Genomic DNA, 20,462 nt, shown 5'->3' with positions numbered 1-20,462 from the left:
GACGTACAAGTTTGCGGGACCCAGCTGCGCGCGAACCTTGTTGGAAAAAAAAAGAACGTAGAAGAAGAGGCAGAAGTGAATCCTCGAGACAATCTAGCTGTGTTATTATTCTCGGGCACAAGTTCGCCCTACCTACGTTAGCCTATTAAAAGAGTTCATTGAAGAGTGCGTTACAATATAGGCATCACGTCAAGTTGTGGACAGTTGTATGCTAAAGCGTCATCCACAGGAGTAGGTCTACGTAGCACTTCCAAGCGCTACCATCCTAGCAGCCTAAACGTTACGTAACAGCTTACCGCTTTCTCGCGGTGGTAATGATCATGTTGCAAATGGTGGTCGTAAGGATCATTGTCACACAACTGTGAACAAGTAACAAGTGGTTACGTAAAACATGACGGTTCCGTAAATGTATGTGCGTGCAATTGTACATATATGGATGATTATTTCGTAAGGTTTTGTTCAATAAAGATGTTACACCACAGTCATCTCCCTACGCATGCATCAAAAGCATGAATTCTCAAGGTGCGACAAGCTTTACGCCTTCCAGAGAGCACACGATGGGGTGGTCAAACTTAGATTGCCCGTCCCAACGTGAGAATCTCAGTGTGCGCTAGCCACGTCTCTCGGGTATGTAAATAAGGTTCCACCATCGAATCATTCATCCCTGGTGCGTAAGATGGGGCGAATCCACGCACCGGATAGCCTCTGATATACACCGACTGATTCACTGGTGCGCCAATCGAGTATGCGTATTGGGGACCGGCTGGTTTGCAAATGATCAAGTGGACGCAGATGCCGCTTGCCATACAGCGGCAGTTCAACACCTGCTGCGTCTACCTCGTTTGTCTCCGAAGGACAGCTTGCTTCTGCACATAGAAACCTTCCCGTGCTCCACGAGTGCACTCATTCCTCCACGTGGATCAGACCTTCCCGGCCGGTTAACTACCCGAGGGAAGGTTGCACTAAGAGAGAAGCGCGCTGTTCAAGCATGATAAAAACAGGCACGAAACGAGCACACAAGTATACACAGGACAAGCGCAAACAACTGTCACAAGTCTTACTTGACTGTGTGTAAGCAGCGCGCTCCTTTCTTAAACACGGCTGCCGCAGCGAGTGAAGTGAGCTTTGTCTTTCCCTTATGGTGAGTCTGGTAAGCGCGCGTGCAAGAGGTACCATGCTCCGTGGAGGGGACTACCTTTAGAGGGAGCCCAACGTGAGCCTGTCACGCCAAATCGCTAATGATAACAAAACGCGCAAAAAGTTTGAAGCTCTGATGATCGCCAAACGGCGTATGTTGTACATGAATTGCTTGCCATTAGCATTCCGGTAAAACGCACTCTCCGTGGCGTAGTTGCTAGCGCCACGCACTGCCAAGCGAGAGGTTACTGTTTCAACGCCACGCGCACGATGGAATAATTTCTTGTTGTTTTTTGTTCTTCGCATTTTGTTAGTGCATATTTTACAAGATCATATCCGCGACAGAAAAATGTCAGTGGAGCCGTGGTGGAACCAGGCAGCCAACACTTTCGTGTTAAAAATATCCAGGATGAAACGGGGTTCGAACTTGGTTCTGCTATGTGCCAGCGCAGTACTCTGCTACTGAGCCGTAGTGGAGCCCGAAACTACTACGCATGAAAATGCCCCGCAAGCGCTATGTCGGGAAAGAGCCACGTTAACAAACAAAATCTAACGTGGCACAAGATTAAAATATTAACCTGCCGTCACATGATGCTAATCGTACAACTCGACGTAACAGAATATGAATTACATGAGGGCTGTGTCTTTGAATGCTTCCTAACCATTTCAAAGGGCTCAGCTATATTCCTTCAACGTCATCAGCTACTGTATCAATTCATCGAGTCAGTACCTTGAGAGTGTAATTGCATTGTAGCCCTAAGGGAGTTTGAAACTGGTTCTGGAAATGCTGGTTTTCAAGCTTTCGCTGCGATTGTGCTGCGCTTTCTGTGCAGGCGTGGCGTTTGTCAAAGCTTTATTGTTTGCGCAAGAGAAAGTAGACGCATGGTGACCGAGATGGCTTAACTTTACAGTCGCTGCAAATCACAACAAGCGCTTGCAATTGCATTGATTTGAGAATATTACAACTACCGTCGGTGAAGGGATCTTTGACCCGCTCGTATACGACTTGAAGTGGAATATTTCATGGATAGGCTGAGCTATGTATTGTTCAATACTGCTGTGCAGTCATACAAGGTAAAAGAGCTCCACAAGCGCCAAGGAAATCTCAACTCTTTCAAACCAGCTTTCTTTTTACTTCTCAAGGAACAACAGACCATGAACAGTTTTGGCCAGAATGACTAATATATCAGCTTAATAATGGTGAATTTCCTGTCGCTTTATTGCAACTTTTTCATAAAACAGTGAATATTGATGTAGCACCTCGTATTAGAAGTTTAAAGTTGTCAGTGGAACTCACGTCCAATTAGAACTAGTGAATAATGAGTAATATTTGAACACAAGAACAATATCCTTTATATTTGGTAATTTGCAATTTGAGTAACGAATAGCGCATTAAAGCTTCAAGTTATATTTGCCGCCTCGTTAATATCTGTGGTTAAAGGTTTACGGGCACTAAGGCTATCTGCTTTCCAGGTATTACTTGTCTTAATTACGTACTTTCATGAAGGTTTTAAATTCCTGCGTGGCTTTACATGATAAAATGCTGATGTCACTCCCTTTCAGAAAAATACCCATTCAGTTACAAGCTAAATTGTGCTCAATAAGAATGAATCTAACTGTCACCTGTAAGTATGATGTGCTATATTACATGTCCGTACAATTTTTATGAGCATGTTACCACGTCGGTTACTGGTAAATTTTATACATGAAAGTAATCGTTGCATCCCCACGCAGCACAACGCAGGGTAACGAATTCACGCAATAAAGTGATGCCACGCAAGATTCGTTTATTCCAGTGGGCACTTCCACAAATGCAGTAACGCTGAACTTCAAGAAACATTGAAGCACCTGAGAAAAAAAGTGCTAGAGGGAAAGGTATTTGAATTCAAACGCTTATGTTTTTACGAGTTATCGCAGCCCGAAGCAAGAAAAAAAAACATCTGGTATTAACTTACTTTGCGTTGCATGTATATTGGTCCAGCTGCTTACTTTCATAACAAGTTTATACTAACTGCTGATATAATGAAAATTACAGAATGATCTGCCACACTTGTGCGCCTAAGACAGCAGTGGTCAGGAGTCAAGTTTTTCAGGCTCCCTCAAAACTCGCGGTGGTAAAACATCCTGATGTACGAGAAATGACAAATATCTCCACGTGCCTCACTGCTTCTACACAAAATATCCGCCATTTCATCCAGAGGCATTTGCTCTCGCTTAGCACTCATAAAACGCATGTGTTTGTATGCTACAGCTACCGCTGCGGCTATCATACCCTCAATATAAATAAATAAATAAATAAATATATATATATATATATATATATTTATATGTATGTATATATATATATATATATATATATATATATATATATATATATATATATATATATATATATATATATATATAAGTATACAAATAGATGCACTTTCCCATAACTTGTTAATTCAGGCGACGTTTCGACGGGAGCCCCGCCTGTTTCAAGGCATGGTTTATTAAATATATGTATATATATATATATATATATATATATATATATATATATATATATATATATATATATATATATATATATATATATATATATATATATATATATATATATATATATGTATATATATATATATATAAGTTGGAAGCTGTCGAGGCACTAAACACATTGTGTATAATCCTGAATTTTCGGTTGTCGTTGGTTTCTTGGTGTACTGAAGGACGTGGTGGTTCATCAGAAGTTTCGGTCGCAATAACGCGCCGCTGTGGTGGTCTCGTCGCTAAGGCACTCGGCTGCTCACCAGAAGGTCACGGAATGGAATCCCGGTGGCGGCGGCTGCAATTTCAATGAAGGCGCAAATAAAGTAGGCCCCTATGCTCAGATATGGGTGCACGTGAAAAAACGCCAGGTGGTCGAAATTTCCGGAGACCCCCACTACGGTGTCCCTCGTAATATTGTGGTGGTTTTGAAACTTTAAGCCCCGCATATAAATCAATCAGTCAATCGGTGCCAATAACAGGTGTCCTATCACCTCGACCGTAAACAGCAGCACTATCACTTTTGCCATCCATGGGAGCAGACCACTAACACCACCACAAACACGAAGTCTAGAAATGGTTTAATTGAAGCTGAACTGCAGTTGATCCTGCAAATATACTAGGACTAATATTGTTGACGACGCAGGCTACTTTTAGAGCGGAGGTGACAGTGCAGTTCTGCTAGATGTCGTAGTCTTCACGGCGAAGGGACGTGTGAAAGATGTGGACGTATAGTTTCATGTCTTTTGTGATACCACATTGATTTATATGTACGTCCCAAAGCTACTATATGATATTGAGAGGCGCCGTAGTGGAGGGCTCCGGAAATTTCAACCACCTGGGGTTCTTTAACGTGCGCCCGAATTTGAGCACACGGTTGTCATATCATATTAGCGCATGCAGTGGCAGTGCTTCCACCACAACTGCTGTCAATTGAGCATTATACATGCGAATATATTCAAGGCTGTATCACCGCTGTCTTTTTTGATTCAAAATTTTCAGTGAAGGCATAAGACTGTACGTGGCTTCCGAACCAAGAGCTGGCTTCGTGATCGCCCTGTGCTTCTCAACTTGCCATTTTAGTACTAGAGCTCCTCTCCATCAGTGAGCATAATGCTTGCTTTTATTTCGCGCTTTTTAGTTGCTTCTGAAACGCATCTCCTGAGCTTTTATTTCGCGCTTTTTAAGTACTTCTGAAACGCCTCCTCTACCAAAAAAATTCGACGACATCCTCATGCGATGCCTATGTGAAAGCGTAGCTGGAAAGACCGCAGTAGTACTGTGAAGAGTGAGTGTAGAGCAGAGTCGCCAGGGTGGCTTAGAATAACCACATTTGTTTTTGTTTTTGCTGAGTCACTTATGAAGTTTTCCAGTTCCTTGTCGAGTTTTTTTTACTATTTGAATTTCGCCTTCAAATATCGCTATTTTGGTGATATTGTTCGCCAATGCGCACTTCTCATTCCCTAACTTGTTCGTCAATAGCAATAAGTACCTGAGCGAAAAGCCGTCTTTCACGTTTCCCATCAAACAGCTGACGGTGTAGTCCCTAGAAATAACTAAAATAGTGTCTCGACGACATATTGAGGGCCAGGAGACAGGGACATGAGACAGAGGATAACACAATGCGCTCTCTCTCAAGTCCCTGCCTCTTAGCGCTCAATATGTTGTCAACTTCTGTTTACCAACACGCCAAAAAAATAATAAAATAGTGCCATTCGTCTCTGTGCGCAAGCTCCTCCTTTCGTTTGTGCTGGGTAGTGCGAGCGCCATCTTTTCTGTCTTCTGTTACGGGTTTTTATGTTGTTTGTGCCTCGGCCACAGAAGCAAGCACATTCTCACGACAAAAACAGATTACACTTTCATGTGTACCGCGAGAGGGATTGCCCGGGTCGACAGTGTCCTGGTAGACACCATAGAGGCACCACTTCAGCTGCTGGGAGAGGAGGCAGAGATAAAAGCGCGTTCTGGGCGCTACTTTAGTTTTTTTTAGGGACATCAGGCAAAAGGTCAACATAGCGCCCCCTCCGCGTCCAATTAACCAATGTGTGGGCCAGTGTTTGTGCCCTTCTTAAGGCGACTAAGGAAAGGAGTGTGCTATCCCTCGCGACATGCTCCACTCCACATGCGGACGCTTATAGTTAAAAATTTACCTCAAATATAAGTGAGACAATCACCAAGCAACGTTATTTGTTTGCTGGCGAACCTGCCTTCAGCCAATTGAAGTCTGTCCTAATTACAAGTTTTAAAAAGGAGCCATCTACTTTTGGTCATGGTTGAGCACAATCGCTCTAAAGAAATAAGTGATTCATCAAGCGCCATTGATATTTGAGGCATATTTTTATTATAGTTAAAAATAATTTCAAGGAGAGGAAATTTCACCATGTTCCCGCTCCTTTTAGGCGTTTTTTGATCAGTATTGCTTTATTGTCTCAGTAGCATCTTGCAACGCGGGTGTGTAGATTTAAACGTACTCGTGCGCAGTGTTCGTTAACTTCCGCACTTTTTTGAGTATGGCGAACTCAGTTTAGTAATTGAGGACATGGTCAAACCTCCCAAGCTGTTGAATGGCTTAGGGGTGATATACCACCAAAAGCAGTGAAATATTCATCTGTCTTGAAGGACTCCAGCTTTAGATATGAAAAATACGATCCATGATTTGAGACAAGATTAACGGAACAAAGCTCTCTACAAGATGATAAATTATAACCGGAAGCTCTTTGCAGTGACTTGGAAAAGTAGTCAACAAATATAGCAGAATGACAGTGTGCATAATAATGCTCCGAATGGCCAAAACTAGATAACGATCCCGCTACTTTGCAAGTGTTCATTGATTGATATGTATGGTTTAACGTTCTAAAACAATCATATGGTTATGAAAGACGTCGTAGAGGAGAGCTCCGGAAATTTCGACCACCTGATGTTTCCTAATGCACATGGGCCTACAACATTTTCGGCTCCAACTAAAATGCAGTCCCCGCAGGCGGGATTCTAACCTGCGACTTGATGGTCTGCAGACATGTACCTTAATCACTAGAACACCGCGGCGGCGCTATGTTGCAAAGCGTTGCGACTCTGGGTCCAGCGGGTTACATTCTTGGTAGCGAGCCTCTGACGTAGTATCAATAATTCATCAAGTCAGATGAGATTCTCTGAAAACAACATATTTATCTAAATGCCAGGAACTGAGAAAATCACTTAAGGAGATCAAGTAATCAAATAAGTTTGAGCTCATTAAAGAAATAAATTTATACTGAATGTTTACTGCTTATATAGCGCCGTGTTGCCAACCTTGGGCCCACTGTGCGTATCTGTAGCAAATACGGCACTAGAAGGTCTCGGCGCTCTACCCATGAAGGCGGCGAACGACACAACACAATGCACGTGGATAGGGTACAACCTTAACGCTACCCAAACATGGTCATAAACGCACAACACTAAGCTTTTGCACAAGACACCAAAATTTTGCAAACATTCGATGAACCTGGCTGGTCTAGGTCCCAAGAATTTTTCCTTTAAAGAGAATGGACCTCGAAAGGTGAGGGGGGGAAGAAGTCGTCAACCTCGGAAAGACCAGCTGCCTTAATTGGCCACGTGCCAAACTTGCCTGTCTGCGTTCGGGAGAACAGTGTAGCACCCAGACAGGATTATCTTCAAACATGCCACCGACTATGGAGAGAAGGGGGTGAGAAGTCGAGTAATGTCTCGTCGTTTGCCAGGAGTTACTGTTTAACACCTGCAAATTTCCGTGACTTCGCTCTCCTCGACAGGTTCAGCGGCAGCCGGTTTAGTTTTAGTTTTAAAGGAACTCGCTGTTTGGCTAGTTGGTTCAACAGTGTCATGTGTTCGCGCTCTAATGATCTTTTTAAGTAGTCTCAGCTGTTACCCGAACAGAAAACACCTCCGGCTTGGAAGATGGCACTGTTGCCTCGTGGCTTGCCCGCAACGCATCTCGTATAACGTTTGGAGTTGAGGTCACAATGAGCTTTACTGTCTCGACTATTTCCTTTACGCCGAGCCGGTTTGTTGACACCCTTTTTGACGCCTGACAAAGAGGTGATCAGCCCGTCTCAACTGTGCATGCTTGCTTGAAATGCGTCAAGAAATCTGCGTTGGATCCTGAGTGCACAAAACACATCACATATCCACGCTGCAGTTCACGAACACAGAAAAAAATATCTTCTCAAGTCGCCAACAAGAACACTAGTACGCCACGAAAACTTTCGTCGGGCTTGGCACTCCATGTCTGTCAAGTGACGAGAGCTAGCGTAGGCAGGTCTCTGCAGCAAAACACACTGGTCAAAACAGAGTGACGTCAGAGCCCGAGGCCGGCAGAGTGAGCAGGCCTGAAGTTACATAGGTGGCATTGGTCCATCTCAGTGAAATAGGGGCGAAGGTTCTCGGCGGCTGACCATGAAGTTGGCGGGTTCTATCTCGACCACGACGGCCGCATTTTGCTGGAGGTGAAACGGTACAAGTTCATGAGCAGACTGGTTGATTGATTTGTGGGGTTTAACGTCCCAAAACCACCATATGATTATGAGAGATGCCGTAGTGGAGGACTCCAGAAATTTCGACCACCTGGGGTTCTTTAACGTGCACCCAAATCTGAGCACATAGGCCTACAACCATACCGCCTCTATCGGAAATGCAGCCGCCGCAGCCGGGATTTGAGCGACCTGCGGGTCAGAAGCTGAGTACCTTAGCCACTAGACCACTGTGGCGGTGCAGAATCGTGAGCAGTTCAAAGTCAGTGAATCTTTAACAACACCAGATGGTAAAAATTTCTGGAACCCTCTACTACGGCGTCCTTCCTATCATAACGAGGTTTTGGGAAATTGAATCTCAGATATTATTGAATAAATATTAACGTCAAAGGAGCACTCAGAATAGACCAACTCCACTGCTCACAGAACAAAAGTCAAGGGTTATGCGGAAATAGTTTGGCAGCTTCCTAAAGCAACCTGTACGACGTCGACGTTTTAGGTTCTTTGCTAGGAATTAGACCCAATGTATTTGTTTAAATCCAATATACAAAAAATCGCTCTGCTATTCGCAATGTTCATAGAGTGTTGCTCCGCCTAGTTAAAATCAGGAGCGTTAACTTGAAGATGATCAGCTGGCAGGTGCTCCCTTATTCGGCTGTGCTAGCCTTAGTGTTAATGCGTCAGCGAGAAACGAACATAAGCTAGTTTGCATGTTTTGTGCATCAACGAAGATACCGGACCGTCCGTGATGCGGTAAACGTGATTCGTTCTTGTGAGACGCGAAATTTTCGCAAAAATGCGTAGCGACTCGTGAGGTTGATTCTAGCCTGCAGAGTACATATATAAGGTTCGTAAGATTTTCTGCAGCCACTTTGATTAAATAAATCTTATCGGGTGACCTTTGCAGTTTTAATGCGCCTTGTTTTACATGATTATAGCATTCGTTAGGACTTTTTTTTTGTGCGTGAAGCCCATAACAATAATTGTACGCGGAAAGTAGCGTAGGCTCGCGATTTTCTCTTCCAAACTATGGCCAACGTTGCACAACTTGATTCTTACGTTCATCGATAGATGGCAGCACACTGCGAGCAATTCGCGTCTTGCCGGGTGACAGAGTTCATTTTCTTCCACGCCCAGATCAACTTGGTCATAGACGCCTTGTTGGCGTTGTGCAGGGTGAGTGAAGCGTTGTTGTCATCGAAGTCGTTCGGCAGTTTCAGCCGTAGCATTCAAAGAAACAGTATTGACGTCGAGGATTTTCCACTGATTGTAGAACCAGACCATACTGATTGTAGACTAGACCATCAACTGATTGTAGAGCGCATCCAGAGTGACAGCACAGATGAACGATGATCTAATAGCTCACGAGCAGCAAGCTGCACTTCACGTATCCTAGTGCTTCAACGTTTTTTCACGCCCGTAAGTCACTTTGATTGTAATTATTGTACGATTTCCTTCAGCGAAGTCGAAATAAAAGCATAGTTTTTCTTGTGAATTGCATGTAAACCAATTACAGTGGATGTTACGGAGCGCTGCATGCCACCAGCACGCTAAAGTTAGACGAGTGAAGCGAAATGGTTAGAGCAATGAAACGGGCAGTTACAACTACAGTTCTCGTTTCTCTGCTAAATTCTCCTTCACCTTCCCGGTAGCGTCCAAACGACGTTGTTCGTTGTTCAACAAATTTTTGCAATTTCAACGTTGCCAAAAGAACACACGTGTATTCATTGTGATATCTTTGTTGCGATCGCGCCAATTGAACTTGCAGGAAATATTCGAGTGCAGGGAATTGAGCAATGTTAGAGTCTGTGACACAATTGCAACCTAATGGAAAGATAAATTATTGTGTTTCGTTGAAGAAGCAACTCCATGCGTAGTGCTTACAGTGCAAGTAATGGCGACGGCGTTATATGTTTGCAAACTATCGGTACATTAAACAATCGTTACCATGCAGCCGCGATGGTACCCCACTTGTGGCCCACTACTGCGAAAATTTCGTCGGGTAGGCTCGGCACAAGCGATCTCGGTGTGTCATTCTGTTTATACGTCAATTCGACTCAGTTTTCTGTAGCAGGATGATGCACGGTCGATCAGCTGGCACCACCACCCTTCGCACTGCGGCATGGAATGAGGCAGTGAAAATTTAGTAGTTCTTATCGTTTGGGAAGGAACCTTAGTACTATATATATTCATTCTACGATCAAGAGTTCATCGACCGAAAGCGAGTTTTCCTATGCGAGTTCACGGGTTTATGGGTTCCTGCAGCCCTCTTGGATTGCATGGTTCGCCACCTGTAGCCCGTGAACAATGCGGATTCATTGACATAGGCAGCAATAATATATATATATATATATATATATATATATATATATCTCAAGGCTTGAACAATATATAAAGGGTTCCAACACCGCTGTTGGAACAGAGGGTGACAACATGCGCACGTCGTGCGAGGCTTGCGGAAGGTTTCCCTTGGCAAGACTATTCATCTTCCGCTGTATAGCTGGTGTGATGCAGAAAATTTCAGGTTCCGGCATTGTACTGTTTCGGTGTTGTGATTTTCGGGCATTTACAATTATTCGGGTTTTCTCAATTCAGCTTTTTGAATTTTTTGTGTTTTAAATTCCGGCACTCTGATGATTTGGCAATTTTATTCTCGACGTTTTGAAATGCACACAAGTGAACACACACAGCTCTGCGTGTGTTCACTTTTTTGTCTTTGTTATTTCCATACGCTGTTTTTTTAATATTAGTTGTTTAGTTATGTGAACTAAGAATATTCGAACTCAGTACTACCTTCTGCGTCGAAGACAGGAACATGAGTCAAAGTGTTTACTACTTTGTTGACTTCTTCATCATGATACGGTAGAGCGTAGTTATACGAATCAAACAAACTTTCCAGCCACTTCTGTGTACTGTTTTAAATGCGAAAAATTTCTTAGCGAACATCGGCGACCTTGAGCGTATCTATCTATCTATCTATCTATCTATCTATCTATCTATCTATCTATCTATCTATCTATCTATCTATCTATCTATCTATCTATCTATCTATCTATCTATCTATCTATTTATTTATCTATCTATCTATCTATCATCTATCTATCTATCTATCTATCTATATATCTATCTATCTAGCCGCTTACGACTTTTTGCTCTCCTGGCCGTTTTGATAATGGTATCACTATAAAACTTGGTATGCCATAACGTTACAGTACGGAAAACTTATTTCACTAGTCATACCATAAAAATTATGATATGTATATCATGAATGTCATGATTTACCTTTCATGGTCCTGCAGCTTTTGCGGTGGTTTCGTTTACATGGCATGTTGCGAAACTGATATGGTATGGCATGAATGCATGGCGAACACAAGCGATGGACATAAAACATTAAAATCATGACATGGGTGTCATGTAATAACATTATTGCATGCCACGCTCATGATCCTCTTGCGGCCGTTTCGCTAACGTCACATATACCGTGAATGGATGACGAAGGTATATGACTGGTGCAAACGTGATAATCATGAGATGCGTGACATGTAACAACATGACTACATGCCATGCTCATCATGCGCTCGTGGTGGTTTCACAAGCTTCACTTATACCAAATTGGTTATTATGGGGTGCGAATGGATGAGGAAGGTATGATACTGGTGCAAACATGATAAATATGAGATGCTTGTTATATAACAACATGACTTCATGCGGCGCTCATGATGCGCTCGCTGCCGTTTCCCTTGCGTCACATGTACCAATTTCGATATTACGTGACGCAAACAAACCACATAGGTAAATGACACATCCAAACCTGATAATAACGGCATGCGTGTCAAGTAACAACATGAGTACATGCTACACTGATGATAGGCTCGCGGCTGTTTCGCTAGCTTCACATATGCCAAATTTGGTATTACGTGACGCCAATAGATGATGAAGTTATGCGACTAGTGCAAACATGATAATCATAAGATGCGTGTCATGTGAGAACATGACTACATGCTACAGTCATGGTGCCAATACATTTCGACTTTACGTGGTGCACGTGCTCACCGGCGTTCACTTCGTCACGTCCCGCCGGCGTTGCCACGCCGAGAGTCGGTCCTGCCTTATACTCGCAGGAGCTGCGTTGCTTTGACGCATGCGTGTTTCAGCGCGTCCGGCGTCCCTCCGTCACGAAAAGTGGGACACGCAGTGTTTTCTAGGTAACGCGTTGGCGCGAAAAGCAGCATGTCGCGTTTCGCACTGGTTGCGTCGGTCCATGCCGACGAACGCCAGTCGTGTCTGGCGTCAGACTGTAGAGTGCTCGCGTTTCGCTAACGTAGCGGCACTGTGCCCAGCGTACACGCGCGCGTGAACGCTACATTGGAGTATAAATATACCAAATTGGGTGTTACGTGACGTCGATGGATGACAAAAGATATGACTGGTGCGAAAACGATAATCATGACACGCGTGTATTGTAAGAACACAACATATCACGCTCATCGCGTGCTCGCAGCTGTTTCGCTCGCTCCACATATACTAAATTTGGTATCACGTCACTTAAATAGATAACGAAGGTAAAAGACACATCCAAACATGATTATCATGACATGGAAGTCATGTACGACTTCAATTACCTCCAGCTCGTAACAATGATAATTTTAAAGTTACATATCAACATTTCTCAATCGTGCTTCGCATATCATTGATTGCCACTGTACGCGGGTTCTGCCAATTTTTTTTACTCTTAAGGTAAAAAAAATTGCCCGCAGCTTCCCTCGGGGGAACACTGAGGAGGATGCGGACCATATAATTGGTTAACGGGGTGTTAAAGTGCGACTTACTTGGGCCGATGGCTAAATTGGTTAACGTGGTTGTGAAATGGGGTGTTAAATTGCGACTTACTTGGGCCGATGGCTAAATTGGTTAACGTGGTTGTAGGAGGGGGTGTTAAATGAGTGAACACGTACACACGTATGCGAAAGGGCGGCGCTGGTCGAAGGGACGTCGATCATTGTGTTTGTGGATTCGTTGGAATTCATTTCACCGCGACCTTGGACGTCGACGCGCCGTACAAACCAACCGACGAGCGGCAACTGAGTGAGCGAGCGCCGACCTTGAGTATATATACAGCACGACGGCGCATGCACTGTCAGCTGTTGAATGTTCTCGAAGCGCGACGCCACATGCGCGTCCACTGGAGAATCAGGAGAATTGTAGATGTCGAACGCGGTGTGTAGAGGAGGAAGGGTGCACAGATGGTGGAGGAGTGAAGCGCGCGCGGTGTGTAGAGGAGGAAGGGATGCACAGATGGTGGAAGAGTGGGCGACGGCGCGACGGCGCATGCGCGCGCGTCAGCTGTCGAATGTTCGAGAAGCGGTGCGGACGGCGCGGACGGCGCGGACGGCGCACTACAAGGCGCGAGTATAAGATGCTCCGCATCTAAAATCTCAGCATATCCATGGAGTGAATGCATAAGGATGAGTGGGGTGAAGCGTTCATCATCCCGTCCGTGCGTCCATTCCTGCGTTCGTCCATGCGTCCTTTCGTGTGTTCGTCTATCCTAGCTTTCATCTGCCTGTCTGTCTGTCCGTTAATTCGTGTTTTCGTACATCGTCTTGTCTGTCTGTTCGTCTGTGCATCCTCCGTCCATCGATGGAACATTCAAGTACCACCATCTCGCGTCTGCTCATCATATATTCATGATATACCAGTGCCGTCATACAGCAGACTTTCCAAAGGCTAAACAAGAGGTGGCTACCGACTACTACTACTACGACTAGTACTACTACTACTACTACTACTACTACTACTACTACAACTACTACATACATCAGAGACACAATACTCATGGCGTAAATTGCTTCGCCCCTAAACGTGGTTCTATACCTTTACATGTATTCAATTCCTTCCTCAAGGACTGGCTGTTCGTTTCGTCCAGTCAAATCAGAAGCTAGCAGGATTTCTTAGTGATGTCCCTCTGTCTACCATCGTCCTTCCGTCATTCAAATTGCTGCTAAGTTTTGTGTACTGGTTCCCCATACCATGAACATATACGCTATGCAGGGTTCATGTTAAGCAATAATGTTAACAGAGGTTGTTTGGATATGCCAGGATTCTAGGAATCGCCTCTTTGCACGGCTACTTTTCGTTTTGACAACCAGATTGGTGTCGTAGTTGATGGGATGGTCTATCTTTTCACTGTGTTCTGTTAGTGTTTCGTGCCGATTTGAAGCTACTACCAGAGTCCCTTAATACCGTTCTGGTCACGAAACTTCTCCGTCACTCTATGGGAGAGCTTGATATGGTGCCAAGAGCGGCCGCTACGCGGTGCAAGTCGTCCTAGGGGGGCCATCGCCCCGCTGCGCCCGGCGGAACGTACTGGCCGCAGCGGCATCCCGAAGGCGTTGTGTGGTGGCAACTCGCTGTTTCTGCATCAGCGAAACGCGAACTTCATGTGCCAGTGCACCGTGCTCAAGATGGACGGCATGAAAATTTGAATGAACAATGCCTAAGACGTGCTGTGTGACGGGTTGCAGCTCCGGATACCGAAGCAACAAAGAAAAGGCGTCGCTCTTCTGTTTCCCAAGTAGCGCCGAACTCCGAGAGAAATGAAGCGAGCTATACCGAGGTTGGAAGCTGGCGGTTTCAGCTTCGAAAGTAAGAATGTTTGTGTCTGCGAAAAGCATTTTGATGCTAGCGACGTTGTGAGAACCGACGAGCACATCGTGAACGGGGTGGTCGTGTCGCTTCCTTTCGGCCCCCTTTCGACCAAAGACTCCATTTTGGATTACCTCGGTGGATATGTGGCCAAGAAGTTTTTTACTTTGGATTGCTTCGGCTGCATCGAAACGATGTCGAGCACAACACGTCAGCCATCTGCCTTGATCCAAACAAAATCGAGGGGCTATTTGAAAGTACCTAGCAGCCGTCTTCTTGCTCTCCTGAAAATTGTTGCAGAACATGTAGAGACGTACACGGTGCAAAACATTGCATGCGGTGACGTGTACGCGAGGATTGTTGAGGGCATTTTGCTCAACAGCCGCACAGCGTCAGCAAGTGTAGGTTGTCTGTTGCACTTTTTAGGGACAACATCTGAGGTTGTACACTTTTTTTTGAGATGTAGATTACATTTCTTCACTCGAGAAAAAAAACAAAGCCTCGCGGGCAACTGTGCGCAGTTCATGCCCTGGAAGTGGTGGGCGGAAGCCACAGTGTTAAGCATAATGGCTGTGTATGTGAGCACGCCTTCCCATTTGTATATAGTGTTGTATATCTTGTATACATTACACTGTAATATTTTCGTACTATTCATATTTATCTGCATATAGTGTAAATAGTGTATATTCAAATACAGTTTATTTTAGGCAGTGAGCTAAGGCAGAGTGCAGCTGTTAATGAAACGAAATACACATTGTACAGTAGAGTCACAGATTGTGTAACATTGCTCAGAACAGTTGCAATAGTTTCTAGTGCTTTTCTTCTACAAAGTGTTGTTCTCAGTGTATTTTGTGTAAATAAATGTTTTCCAACTTTCTCCCCATTACATGCACCATATGTGAATCTCCCATTCATAAGTACACACCTGACTACTAGGCGGCGTATCATTAGCACCAAATTTAAGATTTATTGCATGCCTTAAATCATAACCGCCCTTCCCTCCCACCCAAAAATATAAAAACAAATGTGTGATGAGGTACCTCGGTAGTGGCAGAGGCGGCCAAGCGGCTAGCACTGGCATCAAAAGGAACTTCCAGATTAGGCTGCTGTACTTTTGTTCCCGGAGAAATCATAAGTTGTCGGCCGGTAAATAATAATGCCCTAAACAGTAAACACAAGGAAACGTCAAGCGGCGGGTGTCCCGTGTAAACTGCGTGGAAAGAGGTGATCAATCAAATGTTGGGCATGTTTAGAGCGGTCGCGAAAGCCCTCGGCGTCGAAAGTCCCCGCGTCAAAAAAGCGATCGGCGCTCACAAACGTGTGTCCAAAACAACTGCGCATTTGGGTATAAACTCAATTGAAAGGTCTGGAATAAAACTTCTGTCTCAACCATTCAGTTCATTTGAATACTTGGGTAGTAGCGCGCGAGAGGCGAGCCGGATATAAACCAATGTGATTGCTCCTGTACTACCCAGTCGTGTTTCGTTTCGTTCACCTTCCTCCCCCTATTAGCGGCCCTACCAGAATATAAAGCTCACCTACCGCGTAAACATAATCGCCCTTTGGCCGGGCGCAAATACAAACATGTTGTCGAGCAGATCAAGCAGTAGCTGCTCGCATCAAGAGCATGGAGCATAAGCATCGTCTTTCAACACTTGCGAGCTATAGCTCGCAAGTACCGCTTCGAGGCATCGTAAGTAGGCATATAATTGGGCTATGAGGCAATTATTGACACAATGCGTTATCGCGCGGTGTGAGAACACTTTTAATGTGCTGCTGTTTATAAGGTGGGCCTGCACTTCCAAGTAAACTACGCGTGCGTTCCAAAGTAAACAGCTCTCATTCGTCGTCGACACTGGATCCCGTTTCAACTTATTTATCTGGTGGCATTGATGCGTTCAGAGAGGTTTAAAAAAAGGTAACAGGAAGAACAGCACGCACATACACGCGTCGAAACGTCGGCCGCAGTGCACATACAAGCCCAGCAGTGGCGGTGGCTTGTGGCCCCCATACGACGGGTGGCGCCTCTAGCGACAGATTTTGTCCCTATATCAACCTTCGGGCGGAGTTTCGTGACCAGAAAAGCATTGAAGGACTCTGCTACTACGTAAAACACTTTTGTCTTGCGCCACCGTTTCTGGAAAGTATTTTTGTCTCGCCATTATGTGTGTGGCATGGCAATAAGTGCAGAGAAGTTCCTAGACTAGACCAGGAATTCTCTCATTTAATAGCCTGGGTTTTTGTCACGGCAAGAGTCCCCCATTCATTGATGAAGGTGTCTGTGCCACCTGATGCCCTCCTTCTCTAGCACCCTCATCAGTTGCTTCCTGATTTTTGGAATACATGAAACCGCGACTCAGTAGGATGTTTTAGGCAAATCGCCAATGTTAGTGTCACCATTTACAGAAGATGGCATGTGGGGGCACATTCCCAGTTTTCCCATCACCTGTATACTCGGTGAATGAATCTCTCTACGTACCCGTAGGTCAGTAGCGATCACGTCATCTTCGCTTCGTTTTTTGGGGGGGATCTGCAGATAACCTTTACGTGGTTTAGGAGAGTCTTGACAACCGATGTCTTCTTGAAGCTGCATTTTTTGGAGCTTACATGTTTAGATGTTTAGAAGTTTAGATGTTTCTCTGCGTGCTTTGGTTGTCAGTAAGCCGAGAAGCTCAAACGTTTTTCCACCCCACTTCGTCTCATCACGCTATGCCACATGGAAAATAAGGACCATATTGCGTGCATTGAATCGCCGGCTCGATTCAATTTATGTGTGCTGCAAAGATGTCAATGTTAGACTTGTTCATAATACATTAGAATTTACCCGCATGTGTGAAAACGACTTTGGTGGTTCACTAACGTGTTCATGTCTTGTTTTTTAAAGTGCACCATCGTCTAGTTCGCCACTGTAGCTGAAATAGCGGCACCCATCCCATCGCGATTCCGCTTTTTTATTTGTAGAATTCACCGCCGAAAGAGAAATGTGCTACGTTGAGGTAGAACTCCATCAGTCGACACAGTTCATTCGTGGTGAGGTTCGTCCTTTCGCTGAGGCTATCTTCTTTGATCAGGGTGATGAGACTCACAAAAATAGCACTTACTCGGAATCACTCAGACTGATAGCTGCATTTGTGTCTCTATGAACTGTAAACTGTAATTGTGTCTCAGTAACCGACGCCTTTGATCACAATAATTAGCTGGCGTATCAGCGATGGTTCTTAGAAGTACCTGGGAGTCGGCTTGAGTATAAACGGAAATGTATACGTAAAGCTGATGGTAAAAGTGAAGTTTAGTGAACACGTATAACCACAGATTGGCAGAAAACTGTAGAGCTCACCCAAACTCACTGAATAGATACAATTTGACTGCAGGGCTCACTCGCAATCACACTCAATAAAGTTTTTTTAACTGCAATTCCTCAAATTTAAAGTCACCAACAGATTACTCCCCCACACTCATTAACACTCAGATTAACGACACGTTCTGAGTCTGAGTGAGCCTAAGTGACTCGACTCGTGCATTAGTTTGCCGACCTCTGATCTTGGGTAATATTGCGCAGGTGAGTTGGCAAAAAAGACTGGTGCACAGCGACAGTATCTGATATTTTATCAGACTTGGGATTCCATGGTGCTCACAGAATTGATACAACAAATAGAGAGTAAGTGGCCTTATATTCATATTTAGAACACAAAAACAGGAGATTGTATTAATGTTGTGGGACAAGGTATCAAGGTACTGAAGATCTGGCACAAATGCTTCTTTTAGATTTTTTTTTAGTAAAATTATTATTCCCTTATAGGTTAGTGATGCAGCTCTAACTCGGTAAGTTTCTGGAAATATTTAGTACTGGTGGTTGTATATGTTATGTTTCTTTTGCGTTTGTGTGCCCAACAATCCTAACCGCTGCATAATTTGTATAAGTGGCATAGCCATTGCAAAACTCAGCTGCTATTCCTAATCTTGCGAGTTCGATCAACACCTAGGTGACTGCGTTTCGCGCTGTGAATGTACAATGCATTAAAACTAATTTTGCTGTGAAAATAATAGTGAGGGCTCTGAAAAAGCTGTCCTCAAAAGTTATTGTTGACCATGTAAGAAAACAAGCGCAATGGCGCTCTAAATGTGATCATCAGCCTCGCAGGCTGTGAGCTTATTCAAACAGTCGGCATGTTATTGCCTACAAAATTACGCGGCCACTGTGTACTTCAAACAAAGTGGTTCGCTCATTGGTATAAAGGGTTATATGTCGAGCGCGTCCTTCTCCTGAAGTTGCAGTTCAATGTCAATGTGAAGGCGCGAGATTGAGTGAAAATAGGTCACATCTTAGCCGCAAAGGCGAAAAAATGAACACAATGGCAACAAAGTGGGAGGTCACGTGAATAAGGACAAGCAGATCGAGACGTGCCCCACGTTTCTCACGCACAAATTACGCACAAAACGTATAACGCGAATACTTGTGCCAGTTGTTACTTCGCTGTGTCTGAAGGCGCGCCCTTTTTGCAAACGGAGACTGTGCAGCGAGTGCAGTGACCTTTGTGCTCCTGGTAACTACAACAGAATAGTTCTGGGGAACAATTCTGTTGTAGATTCTAAAGCCGCCACAGTGAAATAGGCGCGTGACCTTCTTTCTCTCCCTGACCGCGTGCGGCAGATGAGAGTGCACGTGGCAGATGAAAAGTACGAGCGGAAAATGAGAGCGCCTGAGGCGCGCGCCACGGCGTCATGACGATCTGGCGTCGCGCGCTGATTGCACCGTCTCACTGCTAAAGTTGAAAGCACGATAGTTTCCCCAAGACGGATATCGCCAGTAGTAAGTGGTATATATAAATAGCTTGCCATTTCAGCTTTGAAGCAGGTTCTTCTTCGTGGCTTAATGGGTAACACCTCGCACTCACAAGCGAGAGCTTGGACTTTCGATTTCGCACACCGGACTCTATTTCTCAATTATTTTTCTTTCTTGTGTTTTAATATATACAAATGCATATACATATACGGTGAATATTTGTGACGCCGACGCCAGCGCCAATATCCTGCAGAGAGTGTCCTTACAATTGCTATAGCAATTTAACGAAACAATAAACGATTAAGGCAAAAGCGAAAGTGCATAGGTACCCGCAAGACACGGTTTTGCATTGAGCTAACGGAGTCTGTATCTACACTATTGCTGAGCCTGTATTATTACGACGGCCAAATAATGGTCTTACTCTATTGGTGACATACGACATATGCAGCTACAACAGATAAAAAAATAAGGTGCATATTTTGGTAATCCTGATTTTCAGCAAACTCCTAATGTAATGTTCATCGACAGGAGAAATATTGCGAACGTTGGTGGTGCGCTAAAACGTACTATGTAGCGGGAAGGACATTCTAATATGTCTTGGGCAAAGCAATGTCGATGTTACAATATGTATATACTTGCCCAACATTTAGACACAAGCAGTTAATAAACAATTCTCTATTTTTTTATAAGCTGGATAAATGTATAAACTTTGCTACAAAACTACAAAAACCATAGATGCCAAAATCTGTGCTAAGACTACGTAGCAAAAAGGGTAGCCAGGTAGGCAAGAAAAAAACTGCCAGAAAATCAAAGAGCAAGAATGAAAATAGCCAACTTGAGACAATGGAAGCCGCCATAAGTACCCACGCATGCTTGGAAACCCTCTA

General features: G+C 44.3%; 1 long non-coding RNA gene across 1 annotated transcript in view; it reads left to right on the top strand.

Moving 5' to 3' along the window:
* Nucleotides 1-2,698: 2,698 nt before the first annotated feature.
* Nucleotides 2,699-20,462, top strand: part of LOC142766973 (uncharacterized) — a 34,934-nt gene continuing 17,170 nt past the window's right edge. The window contains exons 1-2 of the long non-coding RNA XR_012884692.1: nucleotides 2,699-2,762; nucleotides 18,352-18,450. This is a non-coding gene — a long non-coding RNA (uncharacterized LOC142766973). The remainder of the gene's footprint in view (nucleotides 2,763-18,351; nucleotides 18,451-20,462) is intronic.

Source organism: Rhipicephalus microplus, chromosome 7 (assembly GCF_043290135.1).
Source record: "Rhipicephalus microplus isolate Deutch F79 chromosome 7, USDA_Rmic, whole genome shotgun sequence".
NCBI classification, from domain to species: Eukaryota; Metazoa; Arthropoda; class Arachnida; order Ixodida; family Ixodidae; genus Rhipicephalus; species Rhipicephalus microplus.
The sequence above is the reverse complement of the archived record's forward strand: the minus strand, read 5'-3'. Positions and strand labels throughout refer to the sequence as shown.